Consider the following 14971-nt stretch of genomic DNA (forward strand, 5'->3'; position numbering starts at 1 on the left):
GTGTTGTGAAAATAATTTAGCAGGTAATTAAAGTTCGTGTTTTGAAGCCGAAGTTTAACGATTGTCACCTGTTTGTCAACAATCAACCAAAAAACATGGATATTGAGAACGTGTTTAACATGTACAATCAGATAATAGTTTATTTTATAGACATCCATGCATGCCGTATTGCGATCACTGGATTTTTACGAGATGGGTCACACGGAGGTCACTTTGCATACGGAAAATATGTCAGGGAATTGCTTCCTGGAAGGAAACAATTAGAATAATGTAAACTTCTTCTTAATATGAACAAGTAAAAGAGTTTTCTTCAAAAAAAGTACACAAGTTTTATTATGAAAACTATCCATTGAGTTATAAAAAACATATGCATTATTTTTTTTAATTTGAGGTTTCTTATGACTTTAATTACCGTTAGTTGTTCATTTATAAATTTTGAAAAATCTAAAGAAACTGAGATTTCAACTCGGGCAAAGTTGACCTTCGTCTCTTTGCCATATTTCTGATTTGTTGTTTTCAATTTGTTTTCCACTATTACAGTGTTTTTGTCAATGATCATATTGGTCTGATCTCTGACACGAACTGTTTTATTATGGTGTTATGTTTGTGTAATTTCTGACACAATGAAAAGAGAAGGATGTTAGGTTGACTTTGTCTGTAATAGTGGACGAAATAAAACGTCAAGATTTGTTAACTCCTGCTGCAAGATCGTGACTTTTTAGCAAAATACTGATGGTAATGGATGTACAGAAATTGCAATGCTTACGTACATCAATTGACCAATTACGATTACGCCCAGTTCAATATTTCACTTGTTTTACCTTATTCTTAATTTTTATATAAGAAAATTGTACAATTTAGCACCCCATTTTTCAGTCTTTTTTCAGTTTATTAATATTTTTTTTGCACATTTTTTCTTTTTTTTGGGGGGGTGGGGTGGGGGGTGTATTTTCTTTTTTGTTAATCGCCTCGTTTATTTGGGTAATTCCTGAGAAAGATCAGAGATGCAAGCGTCAAGCGGGATATGTTAAAAGTGAAGAAGTATCTACAATGAGAAGCTGTTAAATTGCTTTTTTTTGTAGTATTTTTTCAAATTTGGTAAGATTAATATGGTACAACCAACTAACAAAGATAGGGTTATCAACTTACATTTTTAATTTTCATATACTTTTACAGAATTATGAGACATATATCAGTCGTTTTACCTTACTCTTATTTTTTATGTAAAAAAATGCACATTTAAGCACCCCATTAATCAGCTTTTTTAGACAACATTGATTTTGAGTATTCATCCTAAAAAGTGTATGAAAAAAATATGTTAAGGAATAAAGATGTTTATGTTCCTTCGGATAGAATTTGATTTGAGGTGATAAGTGAAGTTCTTCATTGCAAATTTTAACAAAAACACTATCAACATTTGTAATTCTATATCAAATTACCTTAAAAAAACATTTAAGATTTTTTTATATACTTAAGTATGGTTTTGGCTATACTCAAATATTTAAGAATATTCTTAACTTTGAGTAAGAAAATATCTGAGAATTTTTTTATGGCGGTGCATTTTGCTGAGAATGAAAAAATTGAGAAAATTCTCAGGCTGAGTAAAAAAACTTTACTCAAATAGTTTTATGGCGCCGGGGCCTGGCCTTATAATCTCGCTTCTTTTGAATTGACTCAGTTCATGCGATTCACTCAGTTATTTTTTGTAACCTTGATTCGTCTGACCTTTGATAAACTACTGTTTCAGTTATTGTCTTTGATTATTCATTGGTATATTTTTACATTTTAAACGTTTAACTTGACACTAGTATGTGTTCAGATATGCCTGTACATATTGAGCAAATGGTTGAGTTCATATGTATATATTTAAAAGTCATAGATATAGTTAGCGTTTCGTCCTGGTTGACTTACTTTGCAAGAAACTTTTTCCTATAGATGCAAAAACTGCTTTATAAATGCGCTCGAAAGACAACTTAATTTGTTCAACAACATCATACCATTTTGAAAAGATAGAAAACCCCAAATATAGTTGGTCATCTTGGCACCAATAATATTAGTACTTTGTATTATTTCCACAAATGTTGCTGAAAGCATCAGCGGCACGGCTTCGAAAATGACTGTGATTACTACAAACAATTAGATAACATTATATGTCTATCCCAAGTTATAATAGGAGTCTGCTATCTGGTTATCGTTGATAGTCCTAGCCGTTTCCAACTGATTTATTCCGGTACTTTGTTCTGATGTTGTGCTGTTACATAAAAACCGGATTTAAACCACCATTATCTAAATAAGTATATGCCTGAACCAAGTCAGGAATATGACAGTTGTTATCGATTCGATTGATGTGTTTGAGCTTTTGATTTTGACATTTGATTAGGAATTTTCCTTTTGAATTTTCCTCGGAGTTCGGTATTGTTATTATAAACCACTTTCATCTGCATATTGGATATACATTTCCCAACTCATTTGGTAATCTGCTACTCAGACTTTATAAACGTCACCAGTCTCTGAGTGAAAAGTTGAGGAACCAGTGTTATGCAAAAGAACGTCTCGTCCTTTTTTCTTAAACGTTAATCGGAAGATTTCAAGACCTTGTTGATAAATACTTTGTATCAATTACACAAATATACGATGGCCTTGAAGTATATATTTTAGGTACTGCGTTGTTCATTATCTGAATTACGTGTATTAGTGTTCTTTTATTTATCTTAGTGAATTATAGCTTTTACTGTTAAGACAATTTTTGGTTTTATCAATTTGAAATGGCTCGGTATTTGTACATCCCGTGTTATCATGCTACGGTACAATTCTGTATTTTTTGTCTTTCGTTTTTGCTTATATACTTTGTCTATATGACTTTTCGTTTTTCTTTGTTGACAACTTTGCTTATTTTTGATTGATTAAGATCATAACAAAATGATGACTTTTGTACCACTATTTTTGACAATTTTACCTATTTTGTCTGTTTGTTTCGTTCACACATTGTTGTATAATGGAATTTTATGCGACTCTCAGTAAGAGGTTTAGCTAGCTATAAAACCAGGTTTAATCCACCATTGTCTATATCAGAAAATGCCTGTACTAATTTTGGAATAAGACAGTTGTTATCCATTAGTTTGAGCTTTTGAATTCACCATTTGATTAGGGACTCTCCGTTTTGAATTTTACTTGGAGTTCTGTATTGTTCTATATTGTTCTTATTTAATTTTTTTCAACTTTTACAAGCATGTAAAACTCCGCCGTATTCTTCTGTCATTCAGTGGTTGTCGTTGGTTGCTTTTGTTAAAAAAAAATTTGAACAGAAATCATTTTTTAATGTTTTACATTTGGTCTTGACTATGTCTTTTTTCCCTAGTGTTTGAGGCGATGCCCTATGAACTTTGGCATCCTGGTCCTTTTGGTGGATCTCATTGTCAATCTGTTTTTCATCTCCTGTATAACCAAACTGTTTCAATTCTTTCCTGCAAAGTTAAAATTAAGGTATATTGAATTTGGTTTATATTGTTATCTGTTTTGATTTGAGGAGTCATTTAAAAAAATTGTTTGATTCTTCTCTTTTTTTTTTTATTTTACAAAATGCAATTTCGACAAAGGTGAAATATGTGAGAGTACTGTCCGTTACATCCAATGTGCACAATGTAAAAGTGTGATATTGCGTGAATATATTCTTTATAAAAATATAACCCAACACGCACGTCACAAAGCCAAAATCAAATACACATTCAATGCTTTTATTGCGTTTTTTTTTTATCTTGACGTCACAGTAAGGTAATTATAATGGAGCATTAATTAACATGGAGCAAAGGCCTTTCAATCTCCCATCACACTTTATGCTATACTCTTCAGATCTTTTGTTTCATGCTATGACCTTTCAGACTTCAGTAAACAATGAAACCTTTTAGTTAGAATAAAATTTTCCTTTTCCAGGTATTGTTTAATATATAGCATGAAGGGGCTTTACCTTTAAGGGATTACCATAGATATGTGACCTATATTGTAATAGATCAAGTTTTTTTTTTAAATGAGGAAGAATTATATCAACTTCAGTCATTTAGGCGTCATTCTATCTCTAAATTCATAACAATGGGGTAATTGCAAGACAATTCACTACATTTTCTTTAATTTTTTCATCGACAAATCTTTAATTTCGTGCAAATTAATTTTCGCCAATACAAAGTGTCAGTCCTGGTATCTGAGATTAGTTGATTTTCAATGATCATGTTGTTTCTAACAATAATAATCGTGTCTATCCTAAGATTAGAACAACAACAAAAAAACACAGTGTATTCATTTTTAAATTTCACATTAGGTCAAACTTTAGGGCTTGAGAATATATATGATATTATTCTTTGTGAATTATGAGACATCTTGGGGTTAACCAAGATACGTTCAGCATTCATCAATCCGCTTTTTAGCTCACCTGGCCCGAAGGGCCAAGTGAGCTTTTTTCATCACTTGGCGTCCGTCGTTCGTCGTCCGTCGTCGTCCGTCGTCCGTCGTCGTCGTCGTCGTCGTTAACTTTTTACATTTCGAACTTCTTCTAGAGAACCGCTGAAAGGAATGAAACCAAACATGGCATGAATGTTCCTTATGAGGTGTTGACCAAGTGTTGTTACTTTATAGCCAATCCATCATCCAAGATGGCCGCCAGCGGGGAACTTAGTTTAACATAGGACCCTATGGGAAATGCATACAAATGACTTCTTTTAGAGAACCACTAAATGGAATGAAACCAAACATGGCATGAATGTTCCTTATGAGGTGTTGACCAAGTGTTGTTACTTTGTAGCCGATCCATTATCCAAGATGGCCGCCAGCGGGGGACTTAGTTTAACATAGGGCCCTATGGCAAATGCATACAAATGACTTTTTTTAGAGAATCACTGAATGGAATGAAACCAAACATGGCATGAATGTTCCTTATGAGGTGCTGACCAAGTGTTGTTACTTTGTAGCCGATCCATTATCCAAGATGGCCGCCAGCGGGGGACTTAGTTTAACATAGGACCCTATGGGAAATATATACAAATGTCTTCTTTTAGAGAACCACTGAATTGAATGAAACCAAACATGGCATGAATGTTCCTTATGAAGTGCTGACTATATGTTGTTACTTTGTAGCCGATCCAACATCCAAGATGGCCGCCAGCAGGGGAATTTGTTTAACATAGGACCCTAAGAGAAATGAATACAAATGACTTCTTTTAAAGAACCAGTGAATTGAATAAAACAAAACATAGCATGAATGTTCCGTATGAGGTGTTGACCAAGTGTTGTTACTTTGTTTGCCGATCCATCATCCAAGATGGCCACCAGTGGGGGACTTAGTTTAACATAGGACCCTAAGGGAAATACATACAAATGTCTTATTTTAGTGAACCACTGAATGGAATGAAACCAAACATAGCATGAATGTTCCTAATGAGTTCACTCAAGGTTTTTTAATTGGTTCGTGTTTTGTGTCGTTCATTTTTATATTTTCTGTGTATTTTTTCTGTTTTGTTTGTCTTGTCGTCATTTTCAAAGATTTTTCAAATGTCATATTTATTATTCGTCGATATTATTTGCCTTATGTCCTTAAATAAAATTGGTACCGATAGTGTTTATAGACTTTTTTCTTGTGCGGTCAAAAAACTGGAGAGGAAAAATGACATTAAGGATATGTATATACAAATCTCTGATGAAGTTATAGAGTTTGATCATTCAAAACGAAAGTCTGAAGAAGTAACAACATTAACGGTACCAATTTTCCTGCACCAGATGCGCATTTCGACAATACATGTCTCTTCAGTGATGCTCGTGGCCAAAATATTTGAAATCCAAAGCTTATATAAAAGATGAAGAGCTATAATCCAAAAGGTCCAAAAAGTATAGCCAAATCCGTGAAAGGAATCAGAGCTTTGCATGAGGGAGGTACATTCCTTAATTTATAATAATTTCTAAATTTCTAAGACTTCGTGAAAGATGAAGCTATTCTTTCGAAACTGATTTTAAAGACGTTATCGTGGGTTGGTTAGATAAAGGCAAAGTTGTATCCTGCTGTTCAAAGACCATAAATCGATTGAGAGAAAACAAACTAAAAACAAAGGAAACACATCAACTATAAGAGGAAAACAATGACGTGCAATAAAAAAAAACGACAATGCAACATACATAAAAACGGAACTATAAGATAACTGCCATTCTCTTGACTTTATATAGTCACAGAATATGTTACAGAATATGTGTCCTAGATGACTGGTATGTTCCAATTGTCCTCTTTCCCCGAATAATCACATTCAGAATGGTTTATCTCCGTATTTGTACCTACATAAGAAACACGACGGGTGTCACATGTGGGGCAGGATATGCTTACCCTTCCGGAGCACCTTTGATCACCGCTGGTTTTTGGTATGGATTGTGTTTTTCAGTCTTTAATAACTTATGTTGTGTTTTGTACATTATTATTGGTCTGATTGTCCTTTTTTTCTTATTTGTAAGTTCGTTATCAATTGTGATTACCGCTTTAGTGTCTTTCGCCTCAATAACACTAAATCGCAGATGCAAACATGAAAACATCTTGAATTTAAAATGCAAAATTGGTACTGATCGTTATTGCTCTAACAAATTTGTGTTCTTTCTTGGTAAAAAAAAAAGGAAGCCTATACTGGTTCTAGTATAATCGGATTAAAAGTTCAAAGAATCAACCAATATCAATATTGGAAAATGTCCTGTGCCATTAAAAAAATAAAAGCTAAATGGAGGCAACATATACAGTTGGTGTGTTTCCCTTGGTTTTAGTTTGTAACCCGGATTCTCTAAATCAATTAATGACTTTGGAACACCGGCATACTACTGTTTCCTTTATTTAGGTTTTACTTTTGAATGAAAATAAAAGTTGCATATGTATTATATATTTATTATTTTATCATAGTTACCCCATCAGGACCATCTGCTATCATCGTCACTGAAACTTTCATATCAGGTTCCTACTCTCTTGAAATTTGAATTCGCCTGTGATATTATGTCAGTCGTTCAAATGTAATTTGCAAAACGGCGAAAATCCTGCAACACTCTGAAGAATGCTTTAGATTTTGAGATATTTATATTTTGATATTCTAAACTATTTAGCAGTTCCTGCTTTGATCCGTTTTTGCTTAAAAGGCTATGTTAACGTCTTAAGGGCATACGATACAGCTTTGATCCTGTATTTAAATTTTGATGAAAATTTGCATGCAGGCTACTTTGTACCTGATTAAGGTAGCACAATACAAAGATTTTATAACTCCAACTCCCAAGTTTTAAAATGCTGTAACTTTCTTAATTATGCTTGAAAATTTATAAAAGTGGTAGTTTTGGATAGCTAACAGATTACTCTTTCAAATTAATGCAATGTTAGCTATAGTATTATGCAACAATTATGTAACCAATTATAATATTAACGGTGTCTAAAATATTTTTCACCAAATTTCCACTTTCAAATGAAATTAGCTTCTTCATAGGTATCCCTAGAGGGTCGATTTTATTATATGTTGTTCTTATTGCCATTATTTACAAAAGGGTGTCTCAGATTTCAGATAGAATGTATAGAACAAATTTTACACCTAATTAAACATTATCTTCTTTTATGTGGTTAGGATGTTTACACTAATTAGAGATTTATGAGAGAATGGAATACCATTGAGACAATCTGAGACACCCTTTTGAAGCCCATGATGTGTTGATTAAGATTTCGGTAAAATTTTCTGTATAGTTAAAAAGATGATAGAGCTAAATTCATTCAAGTGAACTTACCCACATTTTGCCACTAATTACATAATAATTGATTACATAATGATTGCATAATAAAAATATTGCATTCATTTAAAAGATTTATCTTTTATCTATCTATATATACCTCTTTTGTTATTTTCTATGCATTCATAAGAAAGTTACAGCATTTCAAAGGTTAGTGATTGGAAGTAAAAAAATCTTTGTATTGTGCTACCTTAAATCAAATATGTAATAAAAAATATACCTTCATGTGCTACTTTTTGAGTAAATTGAGGTTCAAATTTCAGATATTTCCTCAAAATACGGATTTGTGGACGTAATTTTCTTTTCGATAGAATTACATAACTTGTTTGTTTTAAAAGAAAAACACGACGTTTTTTTTATTTGTAATTTATGTGTTATATAAATATTGCATAAATTTGTACATTTTATTTTTACAAATAACTCAAATTTATTAAATGATCATGAATGTAGGAAAAAAACGCAATTTTTGCTGTTTTAATCTAATTTTTAAAAATATGCACTATTTACGTTTTCATAAAAATTGGTACACACAATCTTCCTACGTAATCAAACCAAATGTCATTTTAAAAAAGAGGGGTCCATGAGTTCGTTTTCAAGGTAAATCAGTTGGAATGATAAAAATCGCGAAAATTACAATTTACGTTAGCAACGTCATTAGATCCCCTTTAACTGTATCGTATGCCTTTAAAGGGAATATCAACATATGTGTTCTTCACCTATGCATTGATAGTGATTCGTATGTTTCTGAAAATAAATTCTGATAATGCCCTGTATCAAGTTTGAACTATCTTGCTACCATAAAAATGTTACCGTAATATTATGGTAACAACTTGTTCAATGCTTCGCTGATGCTTCTATAGAATATTTCTCATACAATTAGTAGACGTTATGATGTCTGCTACTAGATCTATTTACAAGTAATTTTTTTGTGCATTACATGCTTTGACTGTCCTGTAGTTCCCATCTTCTTTGGACGTTGTGACAATATAAATACACAAAATAAAACTCAATTGTCTATAGTTTAAATTTTTCATATAACATATCAACTGTATTCCAGAAATGTTCGAGTAGTTGCCCTTTAACTGTGTAAAGTTGTTTTTTAAGCAATTTATGTATACACGAACAATCGACAAAAGGGACCTTGTATATTAGAGTAGAATAAACCATGAAGATTAAAAGTTCATTTTAAATGACTGATTGTGTCCTTATACCTTTATAATTTATAATTTACCAAATTTATTAACCAAAAATATAAAAAAAAAATATATAAATACCTTGTAAATTATAGTGACTCTGAATATTTAGCAGGCGACTCCCCGAGTATTTCCAGTGTTAGGACCAAATCTTAACGTCAACCAGGCAGTTGGGGACAAAGTTAAGTCTGAATACATGCGCAGCTATATAACCAACTGGCATAAAAAGTAATAGCCAAATAATCTCAGGTAAACTTTGACGCGGTTGCAGTTGAAACCTTAGTTTTATAAAAACATTTTAAACTGAATATGTTATAAATCAAAGCCAATGTCTGAACGTTTACTAGCGAATACCTGTCTTGGTCGACAACAGTCAGCAATAGTGGTGGTCAATCAAAATAAAAGAAAAACACAATATTACACAAAAGAAAAACAATATGTCGCGTTTGTTGTGCATGTCTCACCAAGAACCAGGGTTAACGAATCAAAAGTCTAAGAGTGTGTAAGATGATCAAATACATGTGGAGCAATGTATAAGCAAAAAGGATAGCAACCGTTGTTTTTTTTTTATATATACTACCAGATTACTATGAATATTAATCAGCAGAAAAATGATCGAAAAGTAAAAACAATTAATCACGATATGTCGACCAACAGAGGTATAGATAAATGAAGGCAACAGTAGTATACCGATGTTCAAAAGTCATAAATTGATTGAAAAAAACACAAACCCGATTACAAACATAAACTGAGGGAAACACATTAACTATAAGTGGAAAACAAAGGAACAACAGGAACACCGAAAGTGCAACAAAAACAAACTCAAATACACATAGAAACGAAATATTTGATAACAACTGCAATATTCCTGATTTGGTACAGGACATTTTAAGAAAAGAAATGGTGGGTTGAACCTGGTGTTATTGCTAGCCAAACCTCTAAATTATGTATGGAATGTTAAAAGTACCGGTAAAAGGACAACATTACGTGAAGGTAAATCCGTGATAAAAACTTCGAAGACGTCCAATATGCAGTGTTGGATGCATAAAAAGTAAATTAGCAAAAATACGGAAATCCAAGGAAACTTTAAAACGGAAATTCCTTTACAAATTGGAATAAATCAAAAGCTCAAAGACCTCAAACGAATCAAAAACAATTGTCAAACTCTGACTTGACATTTCCTTTTGTAGAAAATGGCGTATGATCGTAGGGAAACGGGACGTTAATTCTGACACTGCACGAAGAACTACATTCTTTCAATATTAAAAGACAATTGGCAAACTATTCGAGGGGGCCCTTATGTTGTATGTTGCAACAATCTCATATAATGTTTGCATCTTTCCAAAATACTATTCGTTCTACCTACTTCGAATCCCTTTATTTTATACCTATAAAGGGAAAACATAGGACATCAAATCTAAATTCAACAAAAAACAATATACCGGGGTCTGGAAGGTGTTTTGCTTCATTTCTGTATTTTTAACTGTTTATCCCATTTCCTTTATTCTTCTATTATTGCAAATCATTCTGTACTCTTGTAATTCCCCATATATTTTTCAATATAATTTCTGCCGCCATAAAACCAAAATACACACAACAAAAACAGTAAAACATTACACCGTATGAAATCATGCTTGAAATACTGTACGCAAGATCAAAATACTATTTCTGTTATAACAATGAAATCTGATGAAAGTTGTTCCTTCACGTATCGTGTGACAGAAATCAATATAATGCGTTTATATTCTTCATCCTCAAATATTTTTGTATATATTTAAGGAATGACTGTAATATTTTTTCTGTCTTTGAAGAAATAACATAAACAATTTGGTGCACACTGAATAACGCGCGTAGCGGGTTATTTAACAGTGTGCAACACATTTTTTTATGTTATTTCGAATAGACAGAAAAAATATTACAGTCTTTTCTTGTAATTTAATTCTAAATTCCATTTAAAACCGTAGCAAACCATGAAAAAAAGTTGATGACGTCACGGTCACATGACTAAATTATGTCTATGGGTTGATAACAAAATAACGTCAGCCAAAATTAAAATTATTCGAATTTGCAAACTAACCTCATGATGAAATTTTAACAAGATAAGTGCTTCATTCTCAATAAATCCGTTTGTTTGACCTAATTTTCAAAATAAATTTGATATCTATCTGATGCGGGAGGTTTTACTGTCTCTTACATATAAATACGCGTATGGTCGGATCATGTGAATATATACCCATACGGGCATGACCATACGCGTATGGTCCAAATACTCATATGGTCTGGAACATATATACACAGGGATAAGAAGTCGAATGTTCAATAAAATGTCTACATAGACTATCATGGATGTGGGTATACTAAAAACATCAATGATAATAGCCTCAAATAGATGAAAAACAGTTTTGTGATAGTTAAAAAAAAAAGGACGAAAGATACCAAAGGTACAGTCAAACTCATAAATCGAAAACAAACTGGCAACACCATGGCTAAAAATGAAAAATACAAACAGACAAACAATAGTACACATGACACAACATAGAAAACTAAAGAATATGCGACACGAACCCACCAAAAACTAGGGTAGATATCAGGTGCTCCGGAAGGGTAAGCAGATCCTGCTCTACATGTGGCACCCGTCGTGTTGCTTATGTGATAACAAATTCGGTAAATTGTCTAATTTGGTAGGTCACATTCATGAAAGGGAAGGAGATTGTAGTTAAGACGTAAGGAACATACCCGATATTATTTGTGAAACGGTTATTACATAACGGTCAACCAACTCGTGATGGCGTCCGTGAAATTTACGAAGGGATGATTTCAACTTCACCATTTGGAACTCTTGGTTTAATAGCTTCCTTGTGAGCAGCAATCCTCTATCAAGAAAATCATGATCGGAAATGCAAGCAGGGGAATATCGTATCAATTGGGAGATATATACCCTGTATGCAGGTGCTGCTGGAATGTTGCTACTTAGAAATGGAAAGTTAACAATTGGAAAGCTGAAATCAACTCTTTTGTCGTAAAGTTTTGTTTTCAACCTACCCTCATTGTCAATTTCTAGATGTAAATCAAGATATGAGATTAACTGTATCTGTTGTATCCTTTATCTCTAGTTAGATGCGTTCAACATAGTCGCCAAAGTTTGAATTATTCATTGAAAGAACATAATCTATATAGCGAAAAGAAGAGTTAAAGGATACTGCTAACTTCTTATATTTCTTCCTAAGAAGTTCCTGTATGAAGTCAGCCTCGTAAAAATAAAGAAACAAGTCGGAAAATGGAGGGCATGATTTGTTCCCATTGGAATGCCGACAGTCTGTTGAAAAACACGTCCTCCGAAAGTAACAAATATGTTGTTAATCAAGAAATCAAGCATCTTAATAATGTCAGTTTCAGAGATTTTTTTGTTTAAATCAGAGTTATCCTTTACAAAGAAGGATTTATTCCTTCCTAGGATAAGATACTTGTATATACGTTGGCCATTCTTATTTATGAAACAAAGCGGCAATACCAACTGTTTCAATTTTTTTGAAGTTTGGAATGTTGAATACTTGTGTAAAGTGTAGAAAAGTCAAATGTTTCAATACTATTACAAGATGAAAGAGAGTTAGATTGTATGTACTCTCAAAGAAAGCAATACCAACTGTTTCAATTTTTCTTGAAGTTTGGAATGTTGAATACTTGTGTAAAGTGTAGAAAAGTCAAATGTTTCAATACTATTACAAGATGAAAGAGAGTTAGATTGTATGTACTCTAAAAGATCTTTGGAATTTTTAAGTATCCATATCTGGTATTATGCCATTTGTGTCGCCAATGATCGCAAATGGTTCTGATCTGCCCAATTTTTATTAGAATAAACAAGTTCAGATGTAGGATTACAATTTATTTTTCAAACTTTTCATTTACATTGCTGATTTTTTTTTATACTTTTGGTAATATCCAATGGTTATATTTTTCGTGTTTCTATGATATCAGGAGTGTGGTTGGCTAAAATGTATGAACAAATTTGAAGATGAAGAAGAGTGGATATAGTCAACACAGCTTTGAGCGGAATTCTTTGCAAACTGATTCGGATAGACTCTGTAAGATGTGACATCACCAAATTGAACATACTAGAAGTAAAAAAAAAACCTACTGGAAAGAAGTACATATTTGAAACAAAATAGTTTCTACGATTATAAAACTATATAGAACTGAATGTAGTTTGGCAATGATAATATCAAATGAAATACGAAGTACTGGTGATCCTTGTAGAACATATAATGACTAATAATTTTGAGTTAAACAAAATGTATGAATCAATTCTTAAATTTATGACATAAAATGCCTGTTTGGTGTATCAAAAGTTTCGAAAACCAGTATATCCGTTAACTGCTAGTAGTCTGATGTTATTTATGTATTATTGTCATTTTGTTTATTTTCTTTGGTTACATCTTCTGACATCAGACTCGGACTTCTCTTGAACTGAATTTTAATGTGCGTATTGTTATGCGTTTACTTTTCTGCATTGGCTAGAGGTATAGGGGGAGGGTTGAGATCTCACAAACATGTTTAACCCCGCCGCATTTTTGCGCCTGTCCCAAGTCAGGAGCCTCTGGCCTTTGTTAGTCTTGTATCATTTTAACTTTTAGTTTCTTGTGTACAATTTGGAGTTTAGTTTACTGAACCAGTATATATTTGTTTAAGGGCCAGCTGAAGGACGCCTCCGGGTGCGAGAATTTCTCGTTGCATTAAAGACCTGTGGGCGACCTTCTGCTGTTGTCTGCTCTATGGTCGGGTTGTTGTCTCTTTGGCACATTCCCCATTTCCATTCTCAATTTTATAGCCTGATTTATAAGTAACAGTATATTGACCCCCTCCCCTATTATTTTTCTTTATCCTATCCAACTTTCTTAGCTTAGCGAAGACAAATCTTTTCATTTAACGCTTCTTTTATTTTGCCTTTATTGACAATTTTTTCATTCATCAAATCGAGATAACAGAAGAGAAGACATATAGAAACGGTGAACCCATATAAACATTATGTCAAGAAATATATAAAAAAAAAACGTTGAACCCATATAAACGTTAACATTATGTCAAGAAATATAAACAAAAAAACGGTGAACCAAAATACATTATGTCAAAACATGTAGAAACGGTGAACCCATATAAACATTCTGTCAAGAAATATATATATAAAAAAAAACCCGGTGAACCCATATACACATTATGTCAAGACATGTAGAAACGGTGAACCCATATAAACATTCTGTCAAGAAATATATATATAAAAAAAAAGGTGAACCCATATACACATTATGTCAAGACATGTAGAAACGGTGAACCCATATACACATTCTGTCAAGAAATATAGAGAAAAAAACGGTGAACCCATACACACATTATGTCAAGACATAGAGAAACGGTGAACCCATTTAAACATTTATATGTCATTAGAACGGAACATTTTATGGTCGTAAATGTAGCTTCAACTGGTCACTTTTCGATCAGTTTCTTAGCAGGTTTTCGTGAAAAGTCAGGAGCCTCTGGCCTTTGTTAGTCTTGTATTATTTTAATTTTAGTTTCTTGTGTACAATTTGGAAATTAGTATGGCGTTCATTATCACTGAACTAGTATATATTTGTTTAGGGGCCAGCTGAAGGACGCCTCCGGGTGCGGGAATTTCTCGCTACATTGAAGACCTGTTGGTGATCCTCTGCTGTTGTTTTTTTATTTGGTCGGGTTGTTGTCTCTTTGACACATTCCCCATTTCCATTCTCAATTTTACTGTTTAATTTCTTTCCAGTCTCATGTTCTGTCAAATAAAAAAATGTAATATGAATAAAAAGAGGTGTGATTAAAAATCGGTACGTCAATGAGACTGCAATTCAAATTCCCAACACTGAATACTAGGGGCGGATTCAGCCATTTATAAAAGGGAGGTTCCTACCTCAGGATAAAGGGGGTACCAAGTAAGTGTTTCCTTTCAATCAAAAACATTGTTATTAGAAAGTATG

The sequence above is a fragment of the Mytilus edulis genome, chromosome 5 (genome assembly GCF_963676685.1).
Source record: "Mytilus edulis chromosome 5, xbMytEdul2.2, whole genome shotgun sequence".
Lineage (NCBI taxonomy): Eukaryota > Metazoa > Mollusca > Bivalvia > Mytilida > Mytilidae > Mytilus > Mytilus edulis.